Source organism: Schistocerca piceifrons, chromosome 7 (assembly GCF_021461385.2).
Source record: "Schistocerca piceifrons isolate TAMUIC-IGC-003096 chromosome 7, iqSchPice1.1, whole genome shotgun sequence".
NCBI classification, from domain to species: domain Eukaryota; kingdom Metazoa; phylum Arthropoda; class Insecta; order Orthoptera; family Acrididae; genus Schistocerca; species Schistocerca piceifrons.
The window spans coordinates 239,042,382-239,063,356 of record NC_060144.1 but is presented as its reverse complement, the minus strand read 5'-3'; positions in this window follow the sequence as shown (position 1 = coordinate 239,063,356).

The window sequence follows — 20,975 nt, the reverse complement described above, 5'->3', positions numbered from 1 at the left end:
TAGGGGCAACAGGGGCAACAGTCTGGTTGATTGGCTGATCCGGCCGTGTAACATCAACATAAACAGCATTGCAGTGCTAGTACTGCGAACGGCTAAAAGCAAAGGGGGACTACAGCCGCAATTTTTCCCGAAGGCATGCCGCTTCACTTTATGATTAAATGATGATGGAGTCCTCTTGGGTGAAACATTCCGGAACAAAAATAGCCCCTATTCGGATCTCTGGCCGGGAGCTACTCAGGAAGACGTTGTTATCAGGAGAAACAAAGCTGGCGTTCTATGGATCGGAGCGTGGAATGTCAGATCCCTTAATCGGATGCGTAGATTAGAAAATATAAAAGGCTAAGGGATAGGTTAAAGTTAGGTATAGTGTGAATTAGTGAAGTTCGGAGGCAGGAAGAACAAGACTACGGTTCAGGTAAACGCACGTTTATAAATACAAAATGAAATAGAGGTAATACAAGAATAGTTTTAATGAATAAAAAAATATGAATGCGGATGAGCCACTATGAACAGCATAGTGAACGCACTATCGCAGCCAAGACAGACTTAAAGCCCACACCTACCACAGCAGTAGAAGTTTATATGCCAGCTAGCTCCGCAGATGGTGAAAAGACTGAAGAATGTATGAGAGAAAAGAAATTATTCAGATAATTAGACGAAAATTTAATAGTTATGGGTGACTGGAATTCGATAGTAGGAAAAGGCAGAGAAGTAAAGGTTGTAGGTGAATATGGAATGGGGATACGGAATGAAACAGGAAGCCGAGTGGTAGAATATTGGACAAAGTGTAACTTAATCATAGCTAACACTTGGTTCAAGAATCATGAAAGAAGGTTGTAAACGTAGAAGAGACCTGGAGACACCGGAAGGTTTCAGATTGATTATATAATGGTAAGACCGAGATTTAGGAACCAGATTTTAAATTGTAATACATTTCCATGTGCAGATGTAGACTCTGACACAACTTTTTGGTTATGAACTGTAGATTAAAATTGAAGAACTTACAGAAAGCTAGTATTTAAGGAGACAGAACCTGGATAAACTGGAAGAATCAGAGGTTATGGAGAGTTTAAGAGGAGGCATTAGGGAACGTTTGATTAGTACAGGGGAGAGGAATAGGTTAGAAGAAGAATGTGTCGCTTTGAGAGACGAAACAGTGAACGCAGCAGAGGATCATGCAGGTAAAAAATGAGAGCTAGTAGAAATCACAAGAGATATTGAATTTACTTGATGAAAGGAGATAGTAAAAAAATGCAGGCGAAAAGAAATACAAACGACTCAAAAATAAGATCGATAGGAAATGCAAAATGGCTAAGCAGGAATGGCTAGAGGACAAATATTAGGTGGTTTATGTATATACGACTAGGGCTATGAGCGCCTACAGGAAAATTAAACAGACTTTTGGGGAAAAGAGAACCACCAGTATGAATATTAAGAGCGCAGATAGAAAACCAGTCCTAAGCAAAGAAGGGAAAGCAGAATAGTGGAAGGAGTACTTAGAGGGTCTATAGGCCTACAAGGGCGATTACATGAGAGCAATATCAAGGAAATGGAAGAGGACTAGATGAAGATGAGTTGGGAGATATGATAGTACGTGAGGAATTTGACAGAGCACTGAAAGACCTAAGTTGAAACAGGCCCCGGGAGTAGACAACATTCCAATAGAACTACTGACAGCCTTTGGAGAGACAACCATGAAAAAACTCTTCCACTTGGTGAGCAAGACGAATGAGAAAGCGAAATACCCTCAGACTTCACGAATAGTATAATAATTCCAATTCCAAAAAAATTAGGTGCTGACAGGTGTGAAAATTACCGAACTATCAGTTTAATAAGTCATGGTTACAAATCACTGACACGAATTCTTTACAGACGAATGGAAAAACTTGTAGAAGCCCACCTTGGGAAAGATCTACTTGGTTTTCGTAAAACTGAAGGAACACGCATGGCTATACTGCTCCTATGACTTATCTTAGAAACCGGCCGGTTTGGCCGTACGGTTCTAGGCGCTTCAGTCTGGAACCGCGCGACCGCTACAGTCGCAGGTTCGAATCCTGCGTCGGGCATGGATGTGTGTGATGTCCTTAGGTTAGTTAGGTTTAAGTAGTTCTAAGTACTAGGGGACTGATGACCACAGATGTTAAGTCCCATAGTGCTCAGAGCCATTTTTGAACTTATCTTAGAAGATGGATTAAGGGTAGGCAAACCTACGTTTATGCCATTTATAGACTTAGAGAAAGCTTTTGACAGCGTTGACTTGAATACTCTCTTTCAAATTCTGAAGTTGGCAAGGGAAAAACGCAGGGCTCGAAAGCCTATTTAAGATTTGTACAGAAATCAGATGGACTTATAAAGCGTCGAGGTGTACGAAAGGGAAGTAGTGATTGAGAATGGAGTGAGACAGGTTTGTAGCCTATCCCCGATCTTATTAAATCTGTACATTGAGCATCAGTAAAGGGGGAAAAAAAATTGGAGTAGGAGTTGAAATCTTGAGGTTTGCTGACGACATTATAATTCCATCAGACACAGCAAAGGATTTGGTAGAGCAGTTGAACAGTATGGAAAGTATCTTGAATGGAGAATATAAGATGAACATCAACAAAAGCAAATCGAGGATGATGGAATGTAGTCGAATTATACGAGGTGATAACTGAGAGAATTAGAGTAGGAAATGAGACACCAAAAGTAGATGAGTCTACTATTTGGGCAGCAAAGTAACTTACGAAGATCGAAAGAGAGAGAATATAAAATACAGACCTGCGATGACAAGGAAAGCGTTTCTGAAGAAGAGAAATTTGTTAACATAGAGTATAGATTTAAGTGCCATTAGTCTTTTTTAAAGTATTTGTATGGAAGTTAAACATGGACGATAAACAGTTTAGACGAGAAGAGAATAGAATCTTTTGAAATGTGGTGCTACAGAAGACTACTGAAGATTAGATGTGTAGATCATGTTAGTAGCGAGAAGGTTGTGAACAGAATTGCGGAGAAGAGGAATTTGTGGTACAACTTGACTAGAAGAAGGGATCCGTTGGTAGACACGTTCTGAGGCATCAAGGGGCCACGAATTTAGGCTTGGAGGGAAACGTGAGGAGTAAAATTCGTAGAGGGAGACCAAGAGATGAATGCATTAAGCAGATTTAGAAGGTTGTAGTGGGTATTCGGAGATGAAGAGGCTTGCAGAGGATAGAGTAGCATGGAGAGCTGCATCAAACATATCTTTGCGCTGAAGACTACAACAAGATTAGGGCATTTTTATAAATAGTGCAACAAATAAGCTGACTGCTGATCATCGGCGAAGAAGGCTGGAATTTGGAAGCCAATACCGCAACTGGACATCCACTGAGTGGCGACAAGTGACCTTTTCAGATGAATGACGTTTTATGCTCTATCGGGCAGATGTTCTTTGTCGTGTACGGCCTGAAATCACTGAATTCAAACACCCTGCAACAATAAGGGACGTTATGATCCACGGAATGTATTCCTTGCATTCTATAGGTGATCTCGTCATTCTGAAAGGCACACTAGATCAAGAAAAATATGCATCTATCGTCAGGGACCATATCCACTCCTACATGCAATTTGTTCTCCCTCACCCTGGTGCAAATTGTCACACAGTTCGCAATATATGTGTGTGTGGTTCGAAGATCACCAGCATGAGTTTGCCAAGCCCCCGTGGCCCCCAGACTTCCCGGATTTAAGCCAATCGGGAATCTGTGGGACCAGCTCGATTGGGCTGTTCGTTCGCGCCATGGATCCTCAACCGAGAAACCTAGAGCAGTTGGCCACAGCACTGGAGCCGGCATGGGTCCACACACTTGTCTGTACGTTTCAGAACTTCATTGACACTCTTCCTACTTGTTTCGCCCTGAAAATGTGGTTACTAAGACTTCTGACATGTGGTCAGTTAATGGAACTGGACATTGTACTATACAGACGATTGGGAAGAGAAACTGAACACCTGTTATATGCCCATCAGATTGGCTTTCGGAAAGTTGAGAACACCTGAGATGCAGCTATAATGTCGGGATTTATGACGGAAGCAAGACGCAAGACAAGTCAAGACACATTCATCGGATTTGACAACGTTGAAAAAGCTTTCGACCTTCTAAAATGACGCAAGATTTTCGAAATTCTGACAAAAATAGGATTGCATACTGTCAAAGACGAATATTTTATAATACGTTCAAAAACGTAGAGCAGTGGCTATTATACTGTATGAGGCTATTAAACTTGAGTGCTATAAGATATAAGCTATTACCCCCCTCCATCCGTTCTCCGATCATCATCAGCACTGACGTCAATTTTGGAGTGGGAAAATTTTTTTATTAACACTTTCATTTTTAAAATAAGGAAAGGTAAATGATATTTTGTTTTTGGTAATGAGTCATTGAGACAGTATTTAAGTCTAAAGATCTTTTTATAAATCAGTAAATCAATTTTCATTGCATCAAGAGTGTTACCTGCTACTCTTTCTCAGAAACACCAACTAACCGCAATGAATGTAGACACTTGTTACGAAACATGCTTCCTGTACGCCACTCCTCTTCCTGGCGGCATTTTCTTTATGAATCCCAATCACTTGACTGCTTTCGTCTTTCTTCTGAACTGGGAGACATGGGAAGCCTTCAAGATGCCAGTGATTTGTATCTTACCACTGCCACTAATAATAATAATAATAATAACAATAATGTGTAGGCACTATAGCATAGTTACCGCAATGTTGTGCTGTTACTAAGTTCGTCTACTGTTTCAAAAAGAATAATGAAGCAATTTCAAGTCTATTCCAGGAATTATGTACAACTCTGAAAAGTCATTTCCATGACATATTTAAGCATACTCGATGTACGTGTTTCACCTTACTGTCATTGATACATGGTACAAAGTACAAAGAAGCAGTGAAGTGAGTGGCTTGTGTGGCGAAGATGACTGAGATAGTAATTGTGCTTTAAAAAAGATTTACTTTCAGACCGACATTATATAGACATTGACATTTTTATAGAGATCGACACTTTCCTTATAGAGACCGACACTTTTTTTTTATAGACTTATCAGTCCACCTGATTTTCGTCTATAGCACCACATCTCAAATGCTTCGATTCTCTTCTGTTCCGGTTTTCCCACAGTCCATGTTTCACTACCATACAATGCTGTACTCCAGATGTACATTCTCAGAAATTTCTTCCTCAAATTAAGGCCGATATTTGATATTGGTAGACTTCTCTTGGCCAGAAATGCCTTTTTGCCATAGCGAGTCTGCTTTTGATGTCCTCCTTGCTCCGTCCGCCATTGGTTATTTTACTGCCTAGGTAGCAGAATTCCTTAACTTCATTGACTTCGTGACCATCAATCCTGATGTTAAGATTCTCGCTGTTCTCATTTCTACTACTTCTCATTACCTTCGTCTTTCTCCGATTTACTCTCAAACCATACTGTGTACTCATTAGACTGTTCATTCCGTTCAGCAGATCATTTAATTTTTCTTCACTTTCACTCAGGATAGCAATGTCATCAGGGAATCATTTCATTGATATCCTTTCACCTTGTATTTTAATTCCACTCCTGAACCTTTCTTTTATTTCCATCATTGATTCCTCGATGTACAGATTGAAGAGTAGGGGCGAAAGGCTACAGCCTTGTCTTACCCCCTTCTTAATACGAGCACATCGTTCTTGATCGTCCACTCTTATTATTCTCTCTAGGTTGTTGTACATATTGTACATGACCCGTCTCTCCCCATAGCTTACCCCAACTTTTTTCAGAATCTCGAACAGCTTGCACCATTTTATATTGTCGAACGCTTTTTCCAGGTCGACAAATCCTATCAAAGTGTCTTGATTTTTCTTTACCTTGCTTCCATTATTAGCCGTAACGTTTACTTTTCCTAAAGCCAAACTGATCGTCACCTAGCGCATTCTCAATTTTCTTTTCCATTCTTCTGTATATTATACTTGTAAGCAGCTTCGATGCATGAGCTGTTAAGCTGATTGTGCGATAATTCTCGCACTTGTCAGCTCTTGCCGTCTTCGGAATTGTGTGGATGATGCTTTTCCGAAAGTCACATGGTATGTCGCCAGACTCATATATTCTACACACCAACGTGAATAGTAATTTTGTTGCCACCTCCCCCAATGATTTTAGAAATTCTGATGGAATGTTATCTATCCCTTCTGCCTTATTTGACCGTAAGTCCTCCAAAGCTCTTTTAAATTCCGATTCTACTACTGGATCCCCTATCTCTTCTAAATCGACTCCTGTCAGACAAATCTTCACCCTGATAGAGGCTTTCAATGTATTCTTTCCACCTATCTGCTCTCTCCTCTGCATTTAACAGTGGAATTCCCGTTGCACTCTTAATTTTACCACCGTTGCTTTTAATGTCACCAAAGGTTGTTTTGACTTTCCTGTATGCTGAGTCTGTCTTTCCGACAATCATATCTTTTTCGATGTCTTCACATTTTTCCTGCAGCCATTTCGTCTTAGCTTCCCTGCACTTCCTATTTATTTCATTCCTCAGCGACTTGTATTCCTGTATTCCTGATTTTCCCGGAACATGTTTGTACTTCCTCCTTTCATCAATCAACTGAAGTATTTCTTCTGTTACCCATGGTTTCTTCGCAGCTACCTTCTTTGTACCTATGTTTTCCTTCCCAACTTCTGTGATGGCCCTTTTTAGAGATGTCCATTCCTCTTCAACTGTACTGCCTACTGCGCTATTCCTTATTGCTGTATCTATAGCGTTAGAGAACTTCAAACGTATCTCGTCATTCCTTAGTACTTCCGTATCCCACTTCTTTGCGTGTTGATTCTTCCTGACTAATGTCTTGAACTTCAGCCTACTCTTCGTCACTACTATATTGTGATCTGAGTCTATATCTACTCCTGGGTACGCCTTACAATCCAGTATCTGATTTCGGAATCGCTGTCTGACCATGATGTAATCTAATTGAAATCTTCCGTATCTCCCTACCTTTTCCAAGTATACCTCCTCCACTTGTGATTCTTGAACAGGGTATTCGCTATTACTAGCTGAAACTTGTTACGGAACTCAATTAGTCTTTCTCCTCTTTCATTCCTTGCCCCAAGCCCATATTCTCCTGTAACCTTTTCTTCTACTCCTTCCCCTACAACTGCATTCCAGTCGCCCATGACTATTAGATTTTCGTCCCCCTTTACATACTGCATTACCCTTTCAATATCCTCATACACTTTCTCTATCTGTTCATCTTCAGCTTGCGACGTCGGCATGTATACCTGAACTATCGTTGAGGGTGTTGGTCTGCTGTCGATTCTGATTAGAACAGCCCGGTCACTGAACTGTTCACAGTAACACACCCTCTGTCCTACCTTCCTATTCATAACGAATCCTACACCTGTTATACCATTTTCTGCTGCTGTTGATATTACCCGATACTCATCTGACCAGAAATCCTTGTCTTCCTTCCACTTCACTGACCCCTACTATATCTAGATTGAGCCTTTGCATTTCCCTTTTCAGATTTTCTAGTTTCCCTACCACGTTCAAGCTTCTGACATTCCACGCCCCGACTCGTAGAACGTTATCCTTTCGTAGATTATTCAGTCTTTTTCTCATGGTGACCTCCCCCTTGGCAGTCCCCTCCTGCAGATCCGAATGGTGGACTATTCCGGAATCTTTTGCCAATGGAGAGATCATCATGACACTTCTTCAATTACAGGCCATATGTCCTGTGGATACACGTTACGTGTCTTTAATGCAGTGGTTTCCATTGCCTTCTGCATCCTCATGTCGTTGATCATTGCTGATTCTTCCGCCTTTAGGGGCAACTTCCCACCCCTAGGACAAGAGAGTGCCCTGAACCTCTATCCGCTTCTCCGCCCTCTTTGTCAAGGCCGTTGGCAGAATGAGGCTGACTTCTTATGCCTGAAGTCTTCGGCCGCCAATGCTGATTATTTATCAAAATTTAGGCAGTGGCGGGGATCGAACCCGGGACCGCAGACGTTTTGATTATGAATCAAAGACGCTACCCCTTTTTTTATTTTATTTTTTTTTAAATCTCATTTTGTTCGCTTTTGATCGTTACATCTGCTCGGGGCGGACGTCGTAAGACATCCGTTGTAGTTCGTTGTTGATCGATTAGCTCAGTTATTTTATTACAGAGGCCTGCTAACATTCTGAGCGAACACGGTGAGCTACCGTGCCGGCTCAACCCCTAGACCACGGGTATTTTGTTTATAAAGCCCTACTTTTTTTTATAGAGCCTTACATTTTTTTTATAGAGACCGATATTTGTTTATAGAGATCGACATTTTATATAGAGGTCGACCTTTTTTCTAGAGATTGACAATTTTTTATAGAGATCGGTATTTTTTTTTTAGAGATCGACATTTTTTATAGGGATCGACATTTTCTTATAGAAATCTAATTTTTTTATAGAGATCGACGTTACTTATAGCGATCGACATATTTAATAGAGATAGACATTTTTATTAAGCTCTACATTTTTATTAAGCTCGACATTTTTATAAAGATCGACATTTCTATAAAGATCGACATTTCTTGAGAGAAAGAAATTTCCGATAGGGATTGTCATTTTTTCGTGAGGTAGTCATTTTTTAGGCAGGTCAGGTCGTCGTCTTTTCGCGAGGTCAGGTCGTCGCCTTTTCACGAGGTCAGGTCATCGTCTTTTCACGAGGTCAGGTCGTCGTCCTTTTCAGGATGTCAGGTCGTCGTCCGTCTCGGGAGGTCAGGTCGTCGTCCGTCTCGGGAGGTCAGATCGTCATTTTTTCGAGAGGTCGTCATTTTTTCGAGAGGTCGCCATTTTTGCGAGAGGTCGCCATTTTTTCGAGTGGCCGTCATTTTCGAAAGGCCGTCATATTTAAGAGGTCGTCATCATTGTAGAGACAGTTCGTTATTGAGACGTCGATAGTTTTACGTATGTCTACATCTTTAAAGATGTCGATTTCTTTGGCAGATTGTTGCTTTACATGGAATCGATAATATTCTAGAGCTCGAATTTCCTCAAGAGATGGATACTTTTCCAGAGCTAGATACTTTACACACACCAATCCTATTAGAGACATCGACCCTTTTCGAGCTATTGATCATTTTCATGTAATCGATCATCTTCAAAGTATTGTCACTTCTCGAGACACTTTTCGAGTCTTTGATGCTTTTTGTGATACGGATCATATTGGAGGTTTCGTTAATTTTCGTGATATCGATACGTTTCGAATTATGGACACCTTTGAAGATATCGATTTTTACCGTCGCAACGATGCTTTCCGGGATAACGATGTTCATTGGGATAACGATCCATTACGAGTAATATTTATTTTTAGAGATATCGATATTTTTGATGAGTCATTATTTTTTGGGAGCATCGATATCTTTCGGAATTCGTCACCTCTCTAGGTATCGGTGTTATTCAAGAGATCTCTTTCCGAGAGAACAATACTTTTCGAAATGTCGATATTTTTCGGTATAACGTTATTTTTCTTAATGACGATATTTTTTAGAGATGTCGTTATCTTTCGGGATGTCGATATCTTTCAGGATGACGAAACCTTTCGAGATGTCGACGCTTTCCGAGATGTCATATCTTACGGGTGGTCGGCATCTTCGAAGAGATCGGCATCTTCTGATATGTCGGCATCTTCTGATAGGTCGGCATCTCTCGAGAGGTCAGCATCTCCCGAGAGGTCGACGTCTTCTGGGAGGTCGATGTCTTCTGGGAGGTCGACGTCTTCTGGGAGGTTGACGTCTTCTGGGTGGGTGACGACTTCATGGAGGTCGACGTCTTCAAACAGGCGACGTCTTCCGAGAGGCGACGTCTTCCGAGAGGTCGACCTTCCGAGAGGTCGACTTTTTCCAAGATGTCGACATCTTCCGAGATGTCGACTTCTTCCGAGAGGACGACCCTCCAAGAGGTCGACTTCTACCGAGAGGTCGATTACCTCCGAGAGGTCGACATCTTCTGAGACTTGACGTCTCCTGATGCCGACGTCTTACGAGAGGTCGACATGTTCCATGAGGTCGAAGTCATCCGAGAGGTCGACGGCTGCCGTGAGGTCGTCGTCTTCCGAGAGGTCGACGTTTTACGAGAGGTAGACGTCTTTCGAGAGTTAGATGTCTTCCGAAAGGTCTACGTCAATAGGTCGACTTCTCCTGATAGTCGTCATCTTCCGAGAGTCGACACCCAACGGGTGGATATATTTCGAGAGCTCGACGTCTTCCGATAAGTCGAATGCTGGGAGGTAGGCGTCTACTGAGAGGTCGACATCTTCCGAGAGGTCGACATCTTCCTAGATGTTGATGTCTTCTTAGAGTTCGACGTCTTCCTAGAGAACTACGACTTCTGGTAGACGTCTTCCCAGAGGTCGACGTCTTCCCAGAGGTCGATGTCTTCCCAGAGTTCGACGTCTTTCCGGAGGTTGACGTCATCCCAGAGGTCGACGTCATCCCAGAGGTCGACGTCTTACCAGAGGTCGACGTCTTCCCATTGGTCGACGTCTTCCCAGAGGTCGATTTCTTCCAGAGGTCCACATCTTCCTGGAGATCGACGTCTTCCCGGTCGACGTCTTCCCAGAGGTCGACGTTTTCCCAGAGATCGACCCTTCCCAGAGGTCTACGTCTTTGCAGAGGACGATGTCTGCCCAGCGGTCGACCTCTCACAAGTGGTCGACATCTTCCGAGCGGTCGACATGTTCAGAGACGTCGAAGACTTCCGAGAGGTCGACGGCATACGTGAGGTGGACGTCTTCCGAGAGGTAGAGATCTTCCGTGAGGTCGTTGCCCACTGAGAGGTCGACGTCTTCCGAGAGCTGGATATCTTTCGAGTGTCCGTATCTTTCGAGTGATCGATATTTCGAGAGATTGATGTATTTCCATTGACATTTATCATTCGAGAGACATTTATCGTTAGAGAGACATTTATCGTTCGAGAGAACGATATTGCTCGGGAGACCGATGTCTTTCGAGAAACCGACGTCCTTCGAGAGACCGACGTCCTTCGAGAGACTGACGTCTATCGAGGGGCGACGTTTCTCGACTGGTGGACGCTTTTCCACGTACGACTCTTTTCTGATGTCGACACTTTGAGAGGTCGACGCTTTTCGAGAAGTCGACCCTTTCCAAGTGTTCGACGTTTTGCAGAGATGACATTTTACGATATATTGTCATTTTCTGAGAGATCAACAAAATTCGATAAGTCAATTTGAAAAATCAGAAATATTCGAAATATGATGGTTTTCGAAGATTCAATATTTTTCGGCAGATGGGTATTCTTCGAGAACTCGATATTTCCGTACAAATCGGTATTCACTGGATCGATAGCCTTCGCGAGATTATCCTGTTCGATAGATAGATATTTTTCAGGCGATACTTATTCTCGGGAAAACGATATATACCAACTCATCGATATACATCGAGAAATAGATGTTTTTGAGAGATCGGTAGTTCACCAGATGTCGATTTTTTCTACAGGTAGGTGTTGTTCAGGAGCACAATATTTTTCACATGGTAGACGCATGTTGATGTATCGACATTTCTCGACGGGGTAGATACTTATCGTTCGGCCTATATTTTCAAGGTGGTTGATATTTTTCGAGAGGACGATATTAGTTCCAGCCAATAAAAGTTAGCTTACATAAGAGAAAGGTTAGCAATGTGATGTTCTGGCATTTCGTTAGTACGAAAACAAATGACAAACACTGAAGTTTCTCTCGCGTTTTTGCACATATAAATACTTCTCTGGTTTTCTCGTGTAATGTGGTTGCTACACCTATTGTAGTACAAAATCTTAAGGTCCTCGGTCAGCCGGCCCAAGTGGCCGAGCGATTCTAGGCGCTTTAGTCTGGAATCGCGCGACTTTTATGGTCAAAGTTTCGAATCCTGCCTCGGACATGGATGTCTGTGATGTCCTTGGATTAGTTAGGTTTCAGGTAGTTCTAAGTTCTAGGCGACTGATGGCTCAGATCTTAAGTCCCATAGTGCTCAGAGCCATTTGAACCATCCTATGTAAACTGCAAGGCACTTCAAGCAGTTAGTAATTGAAGTTTCGATTACTATAACATGACCTGGATTACTTGTCGATTACATTAACTTAATACCTTCTATTTCTACCAAACGAAGTAACTGGAATCTTTAGTACGTTACACAAATTTCCAGCTAATAAGAGTAAACTTTCCAAGGGAAGGCGTGCAATTGGATAGTTTTGTGACATCGATACCTTTCGGAATGTTGATGCCTTTGCAGAGGTCGTTGTCTTCCCAGAGGTCGGTGTCATTCCAGATGTTGGTACTTTTCGGGAAATCAATATTTTTAGAGATATCGATATTTATAGAGATATCAATAATTATTGATTTACCGATAATTATCGAGGTACCGTCAATTATCGATGTACCGATATTTTTAGAGAGATCTATGTTATTCGGTAGATCGATAGTTTCAGCCATTCGACTATTTCCTAGAAATCATTATTTCTCGAGAGACCGAAATTTTTAGATAACGATTTCGAGATATCAACTTCTTTCGACGTATCGATTTATTACTAGATATTTTTATACTTCGACAGTTGGGTACCTTTCGAAAGGTAGTAATATTTCACGAAATAAATATTCAGTGAGAAATTTTTCTAGAGATTGATGCTTTCCGTGGGATCAATACTCATACAGGGAGCCCTACAATTTTTGTGATCGATGCACTTTGAGAGCTCGATAGTTTCCGAGAGCTCGATACTTTCCTAGAACTCGATACATACCGAGAGCTCGGTTATTTCCGGGAGCTCATTACTTTACGAGAGTTCGATACTTTCCGGGAGTTCTATACTTTCCGAGAGCTAGACACTTCCTAGGAACTCAACACTTTCCGGGAGCTCTACACTTTCGGGGAGCTTGGTACTTTCGGGAGCTCGGTTCTTTCGGGAGCTGGTACTTTCCGTCAGCTCGGTACTTTCCGAGAACTCGGTACTTTACGAGTGGTCGGTACTTTCCGAGTGGTCGGTACTTTCAGAGAGGTCGTTGCTTTCCGAGAGGTCGTTGCTTTCCGAGAGGTCGGTACTTTCCGAGAGGTCGGTACTTTCCGAGGAGTCGGTACTTTCAGAGGAGTCGGTACCCTCCGACGAGTCGGTACTTTCCGAGGAGTCGGTACTTTCCGAAGAGACGGTACTCTCCGAGGAGTCGGTACTTTCCGATGAATCGGTACTTTCCGAGAGGTCGGTACTTTCCGAGAGGTCAGTACTTTCCGAGAGGTCGGTTTTCTTCGAGACGTCGGTATTTTTCGAGGCGTCGATATTTTTCGAGACGTCGGTATCTTTCGGTACGTCGGTATTTCTCGCCATGTCGGTATTTCTCGCCACGTCGGTAATTCTCGCCACGTCGGTAATTCTCGCCATGTCGGTTTACTTCCTGACGTCGATATCTCTCGAGTTATCGATATCGTGTGAGTGTTCGATATCTCTCGATGTATCAATATTTCTCGGTAGGTCATCACCTCTCAGCAGGTTGACATCTCTCGGGTGGTCGCTGCCTCTCGAGAGCTCGACACCTCACGAGAGGTCGAGAATTCAACCTCTAGAGTGGTCGAACAATCTCTGGATGTCAAAACGTCGATACTTTAGATGTCAGATACCTCTTGAGAGACAGATACCTCTCGAGAAAAAGATACCTCTCGAGAGGACGACACTTCTCGAGCGGACGACACATCTCGAGAGGATGACACCTCTCTAGAGGACGACACCTCTCGAGAGGACGATACCTCTCGAGAGGAAGATACCTCTCGAGAGGACGATACCTCTCGAGATGGCGGTTTGGACGGTCGATACCTATCAACATATCGATTACCATCGAAGTATGGGTACACCTCGATGATTCGATACTTCTTGGGATGCTGATACTTTTCTAGATGCCTATACTGTTTGACATTTCGTTTCGTTTCAAGACAATGACACATTCCGAGATAAAGAGTATTTCGAGATAACGATACTTTTGGATATCGATACTTTCCGCGACCTCAATATGTTCCAATACCTGCGCTTTCTGAGATACCGATACTTTTCCTGGTATCGAGACATTCCGAGACGTCAGCACCTTTTTAGAGATTGATATTTATCGCTAGATCGATGCTTTCAAGACGTCCATTCACTACAAGAGATCGATACCTTTCGATGTGTAGATACTTCTCGATATATCATTGCTTTTAGAGAGATTGGTATCTTGAGAGATTTCAATTCTTCGCATTATATCGATAACTCGCGTGAGGTAAATTACTCCTGTGATATTGGCATCGTGCGAGAAATCGATACCATACGAGATAATGATGTCCTTCCAGCGAATGTTACCATTCCTGAGATCGATACATTCCGAGAGTTCCGTATGTTTCAAGAGTTCCGTTCTTTCGAGAGTCCCGCAGCTTTCGAGAGTTCCATATCTTTCGAGAGTTCCATATCTTTCGAGAGTTCTATATCTTTCGAGAGCCGCATTTTTCGAGCGTTCCGAATCTTTCGAGAGCCGCATTTTTCGAGAGTTCCAAATCATTCGAGAGCCGTATCTTTCGAGAGTTCCATATCTTTCAAGAGTCCCATATCTTTCGAGAGTTCTATATCTTTCGAGAGTTCCATATCTTTCGAGAGTTCTGTATTTTTCAAGAGTTCGATACTTTTCGTGAGTTCGATAGCTGTCAAGTTTTCGATATCTTTCAAGAGTTAGGTACCTTTCGAGAGTTCGGTACATTTCGAGATTTCAGTACATTTCAAGAGTTCGGTACCTTATGAGTGTTCGGTACCTTACTAGTGTTCGGTACCTTACGAGTGTTCGGTACATTACCAGTGTTCGGTACCTTACCAGTGTTCGGTACCTTCCGAGTGTTCCTTACCTTCCGAGTGTTCGGTACATTCCGAGTGTTCGTTACCTTCCGAGTGTCCAGTACCTTGCAAGTGTTCGGTACCTTCCGAGTGCTCGGTACCTTCTGAGTGTTCGGTACCTTTCGAGAGTTCGGTACCTTTCGAGAGTTTGGTACCTTTTGAGAGTTCGGTACCTTTCGAGAGTTCGGCATCTTTCGAGTGTTCGGTACATTTCGATAGATCGGTACCTTTCGATATCGTACCTTTCGAGAGATCGAGAGTCCCACGTCATTCGAGATGATATCTTTCAGGAGGTCATAGTATCTCTAAAGATCGATCTCTTGAAGGATATGCATTTCTCGAGCAATATCGATTCCTTGAAAAATACCATATTTTTAAAATATCATTCGCTCGAAAATTGTCTATTTCTGTAATGTGACGGTCTTAAAATATGTCGATCTCTCGTATAATGACGCCACACGGAAATTGACGATCTCCCTAAAATACCGATTTCTGAAAAATATCTGCTCTCAATAGTCGACTCTCAAAAATCGATCTCTGACAAAACGTCCATTTCTGGAATAATGTCGATCGCTTGTTAAACATCTCAGAAAGTGGGCCACTTAAAAATGTCTATCACTCGAGAAGTATCGATTTCTCTAGAAATATAGATTCCAGTAATATCGATCTCTTGAGAAATGTCGATATCTCTAGTTATCGACACCTCGGGAAATGCCGACCCCTAGGGAAATGCCGAACCCTGGGGAAATGCCGCCCCTAGGGAAATGTCGACGTCTCGAAAAATGTCGGTCTCTGGAAAAATGTCGTTCCCGCACGGAGAGCGCCGGTCCCTCTCGGAATCTATCGGTGCCTCGGAGGGTGTCTGCCCGTCTCTCAGAGGGTGTTGATCCCGATCTCTCAAGAGATATTGATCTCTTGGTTGGTGTCGATGTCTCGTAAGGTATCTATTTCTCGCAAGGTGTCGATCTCTCGAAATGTGTCGATTTCTCGAAAGATATCGATATCTCCAAAGGTACTTGTCTCTCGAGAGGTAGAATATATGATAGCGCCTTTAGTTTGAATATAAGTCACACCTTAACTCTGTAAAATATTTTGAGAATGAAAGAAGGGGAGAAATTTGTATCAACTTTCCACAGTCAGGAGATTTACTGACACTTCGAGCAGTAGCGTGCCAAAGAAAAATACTCTAATACCGTTTTCCAGGCGTTCAATGCATGCCTAAACTTTTCCGTATTCGTTCGTGGACTATGTGTGTACTGAGACGCCTTTTCGTGTTTGTAACACCAAATGAGGTTTAACATGTGGTGCTGGGCCTATTGGAGCTGTTGGCCAATAGATGAATATCCGAATAAATATATTTCATTAAAATTTATACCTACTGTGAGACACGTACAACATTGAAATGAGATGAAATAAAGATTAATATACCATAACTACATAGAACGCGAACGATAGTCCTGGCGAGCATCGACACTTTGTGGCAGGAGTGACAGTTGACTTTCAGTACACACTGAGGTATCAAAAGTCATGGGATAGCAATACGCACATATACGGATTGCGGTAGCATCGCCACAGGGCACAAGAATGCAAGCACTGACGGAGCTGTCATTTGTACGCAAGTGATTCACGTGAAAAGGTTTCCGAATTGATTATGGGCGCACGACGGAACAGACGTTAAGCGCGGAATGGTAGTTGGAGCTAGACACATGGGACATTCCATTTCGAAAATCGTTACGGAATTGAATATTCCAAGATCTACAGTGTCAAAAGTGTGGGAGAATACCGCATTTCAGACATTATTCTCAACGCTGACAAGGCAGTGGCCGACGGCGTTCACTTAACGACCGCGAGCAACAGCGTTTGCGTAGCGTTGTCAGTGTTAACAGACAGGAAACAGTGCTTGAAAAATCGCAGAAATTAATGTGGGACGTACGACGAAGTATCCGTTAAGAGAGTGCTGCGAAATATGGTGGTATATGGCAGCAGACGACCGACGCAAGTGCGTTTGCTACCAGCACATTGCGTGCAACACTCTCCTGGGCTCGTGATCGTATCTGTTAGACACTATACGACGGGGGACAGTGGCCTGCTCAGATAAATTCAGTTAGAGCCATGGACCCAAATTGTCAAGAAGGCAATGTGGCAGCTGGTGGTGGCTCCATAATGGTTTGTGCTGTGTTTATATGTAATGTGCTGGCTCCTCTGGGTTTCGGCTACCTGGAGACCATTTGTAGCCTTTCATGGACTCATGGGTGACAGAGTGCTATGCCACTGGAGCACAATTGCTCGCGACTGGTTTGAATAATTTGGCCACCCAGGTTGCCCGACATAAATCCCATAGAACATGTGCGCGACACAATCCTGCCCAGGTAACACTTTCCCAATTAGGGGCTGTTGTAGAGGCAGTATGGCTCAGTATTCTTGCAGTGGACTTCCAGCAGCTTTTTGAGTCCATGCCAAGTTGGATGCTGCATTGCGACGAGCGATGTTGGGAGGTATGCCATGACTTTCGTCACCTCAGTGTATGCATAGCCTTTTGCATATACGTATATGTGGTAGGTTCTATTATGATTAAGATTGTCGATCAGTCATGCACTTTAGTTATTACATACCAAAGAGTATGCATCCTAAGCCACTTAAAGTGGAACAAATGGTTCAAATGGCTCGGAGAACTATGAGACTTAACATCTGTGGTTATCAGTGCCCTAGAACTTAGAACTACTTAAACCTAACTAACCTAAGGACATCACACACATCCATTCCCGAGGCAGGATGCGAACCTGCGACCGCAGCAGTCACACTGGAACTGGAATGTGTAAATATTGAGACTTTGTACGGGCGAAGACGATCGCGCAGTTGAGCGCCTCACAAACCAAACATCATCATCATCAACGTAAAGCAACAGTGTCTTAATAAAAACGAAAAATTGTTTTCCGCACCAGTTTGTTGTGAGCACAAATTAATTCAAAAATAAATTGTGTGAGGAACACGGACTAAAAGTACTGGGATATAGTGATACCCAATACGCAGAACTTTAATGCTTCTTTCAGGGATTTTAGTGTTCCGCACCTCAACCGCTAAAAATCTTACAGGAGCAGTTTGTTGTCCGTCTGGCGATTGTTAAAAGTCCTTTTTCTCAGGAACAGGAAGACGTATCAATTTCAAATTTACGTCACATAGTACGGATTATGGACCCTCGGTGGTGTAAAACATTGAAGCTGGTCAATGCAATCAAAAGATAGGTCATTTATGTCACGCACTTTGAAAATCGAAACTCAATCACAACCTTTGTGGTCTTTCCTATGACCTATAATCATAAAATTTGGCGAAAAGTTCAACCAAAGGAAAAATGTGAAAACTGTAAATTTGTAACTATACTACACGGAAAAAAAAAATTGGTCATTTGTTCTCTGTCTGTCCGTCCGTCTGTTGAGACCCACTTTTCTCAAGACTGGTTAAATACAACACGTTGAAATTTGTCACATACTAAGGTCTACGGTCCCTTGGCGGTACAATAAACATTAACTTCTAAGTCAGTGCAATCGAAAGGTAGAGTCATTTGCATCACATATTTTGATACTCGCAGACTCACTCAAAACGTTGAGGGTACTTCTTGTTGACATAGAATTACGAAATTTGGCAATTTGCATTGCTTCACAGTGCTGACAAAGGGAAAATCCAAAAACTGTTAATTTTTAATTGAACCACACAAAAATATAATTCATTTGTTACTTGTTATCCGACTTCCAACTCACAGTTAAAACAATCAGATAAGTCTCCGGATGTTTATTTTACGTGTAACACGGAACGCTATTTCTTTGTGCAATAATCACTCGTAGATATCTGATGATGGATTAATTCCGAAACGCTTCTAATGAGCAGTTAAGTCATTCCTCGAGGACCATTTCAACCCAGTCAGCCTGAAAGGAGAACTACTGTTTGTTATAATATTGGTCACCTGCCTAGTGCATGACTTTATTTCACATTTATGGAACATTATTGAAATTAGTACATTGCCGAAAATCTTTGAGTTCCTGGAAACGATACCTCGCCTGCATCGGCGTCACTAACAGTCAAAAATGTTCGAGATTCTCGATTCCTGGAATGGTGAACTGTCTATTTACGTAATTTTGTACGGAACCCTCGGAGCTTGACTCCGACTCGCACCCGCCCAATTTTTTATCTACACTCCTGACTGGAAATATCGTGATTTGAAAGCTGGAGGAAAACAATTATGTTTATTGTGACCCTGAATAGACACTACACTGTTGTTTCCTCCACTGTTGAACGTCAGGTACTCATAAAAATCCATTTATTGTTTTCTTCCTAAATCAGTTAATGCAAATACCATTTAGTCCCTCCTGAAAGGCCTTGCTTTGGCCGGTACGAACTCTAACGACATTGTTATCCACTATTTGTTAAAACAATCTTTCTTAATAAATATTTTCAAAGAGATGTGTTTGAAGAATAATTGTACCGAACTTAATACCGTCGTATAAGCCTCGACGAAGTTATTATCTTGTTTCTTTGCAATTGGAATTAAATTTATTTCATAATTAGACACAAACAAATCTAATATTGATTTCTTTGCAATATTCAAGGTAGTCCATTGATCGTGACCGGGCCAAATATCTCACGAAATAAGCGTCAGACTAAAAAACTGCAAAGAACGAAACTTGTGTAGCTTGCAGGGGGAAACCTGATGACGCTAGATGGCGCTGCCAGAGGCCAAACGGATATCAACTGCGTTTTTTTTTTTTAAATAGAAAGAAATATGAATGTTTTAGTTGGACCTCTTTCTTCGGTTTGTGATAGATCGCCCTGTAATAGTCACAATCATATGGTTCACAATTTTAGACGAAAAGTTGGTAACAAGTAAGTTTTTCAAATTAAAATACAGAACGTAGGTACGTTTGAACATTTTATTTCGGTTGTTACAATGTGTTACATATACCTTTGTGAACTTATCATTCCTGAGAACGCATGAGCCGGCCGAAGTGGCCGCGCGGTTCTGGCGCTGCAGTCTGGAACCGCGAGACCGCTACGGTCGCAGGTTCGAATCCTGCCTCGGGCATGGATGTGTGTGATGTCCTTAGGTTAGTTAGGTTTAACTCTTTCTAAGTTCTAGGGGACTGATGACCTCAGCAGTTGAGTCCCATAGTGCTCAGAGCCATTTGAACCATTTTTTTGAGAACGCATGCTGTTACAGAGTGATTACCTGTAAATACCACATTAATGCAATAAATGCTCGAAATGACGTCCGTCAACCTCAAAGCATTTGGCAATACGTGTAACGACATTCCTCTCAACAGCGAGTAGTTCGCCTTCCGTAATATTTGAACATGCACTGACAACGCTTCAACCGTTGGCGAGCTATGTGCCGGACGTCCATCTTGTTGGAAGTACATCGTCATTCTATCATGTGGTGAAACATTTTGTAGTAACATAGGTAGAACGTTACGTAGGAAATCAGCATACATTGTACCATTTAGATTGCCATTGATAAAATGGAGGCCAATTAACCTTCCTCCCAAAATGTCGCACCATACATTAACCCGCCAAGGTCGCTGATGTTCCACTTGTCGCAGCCATCGTGGATTTTCCGTTGCCCAATGGTGCATATTATGCAGGTTTACGTTACCGCTGTTGGTGAACGATGCTTCGTTGCTAAATACAACGCGTGCAAAAAATCTTTCATTGTCCCGTAATTTCTCTTGTGCCTAGTGGTAGAACTGTACACTACGTTCAAAGTCGTCGTCTTGCAATTCCTGGTGCACAGAAATATGGTACGGATGCAATCGATGTTGATGTAGCATTCTCAACACTGACGTTTTTGAGATTCCCGATTCTCGCGCAATTTTTCTGCTACTGATGTGCGGATTAGCCGCGACAGCACCTAAAACACTACTTGGGTATCATCATTTGTTGCACGTTGTGATTGACGTTTCACATGTGGCTGAACACTTCCTGTTTCCTTAAATAACGGTCCGGACACTTGGATGATGTCGTCCAGGATACTGAGCAGCATACATAGCCCACGCCCGTTGGGCATTTTGATCAAAATAGCCGTACATTAACACGATATCGACCTTTTCCGCAATTGGTAAATGGTCCATTTTAACACGGGTAATGTAT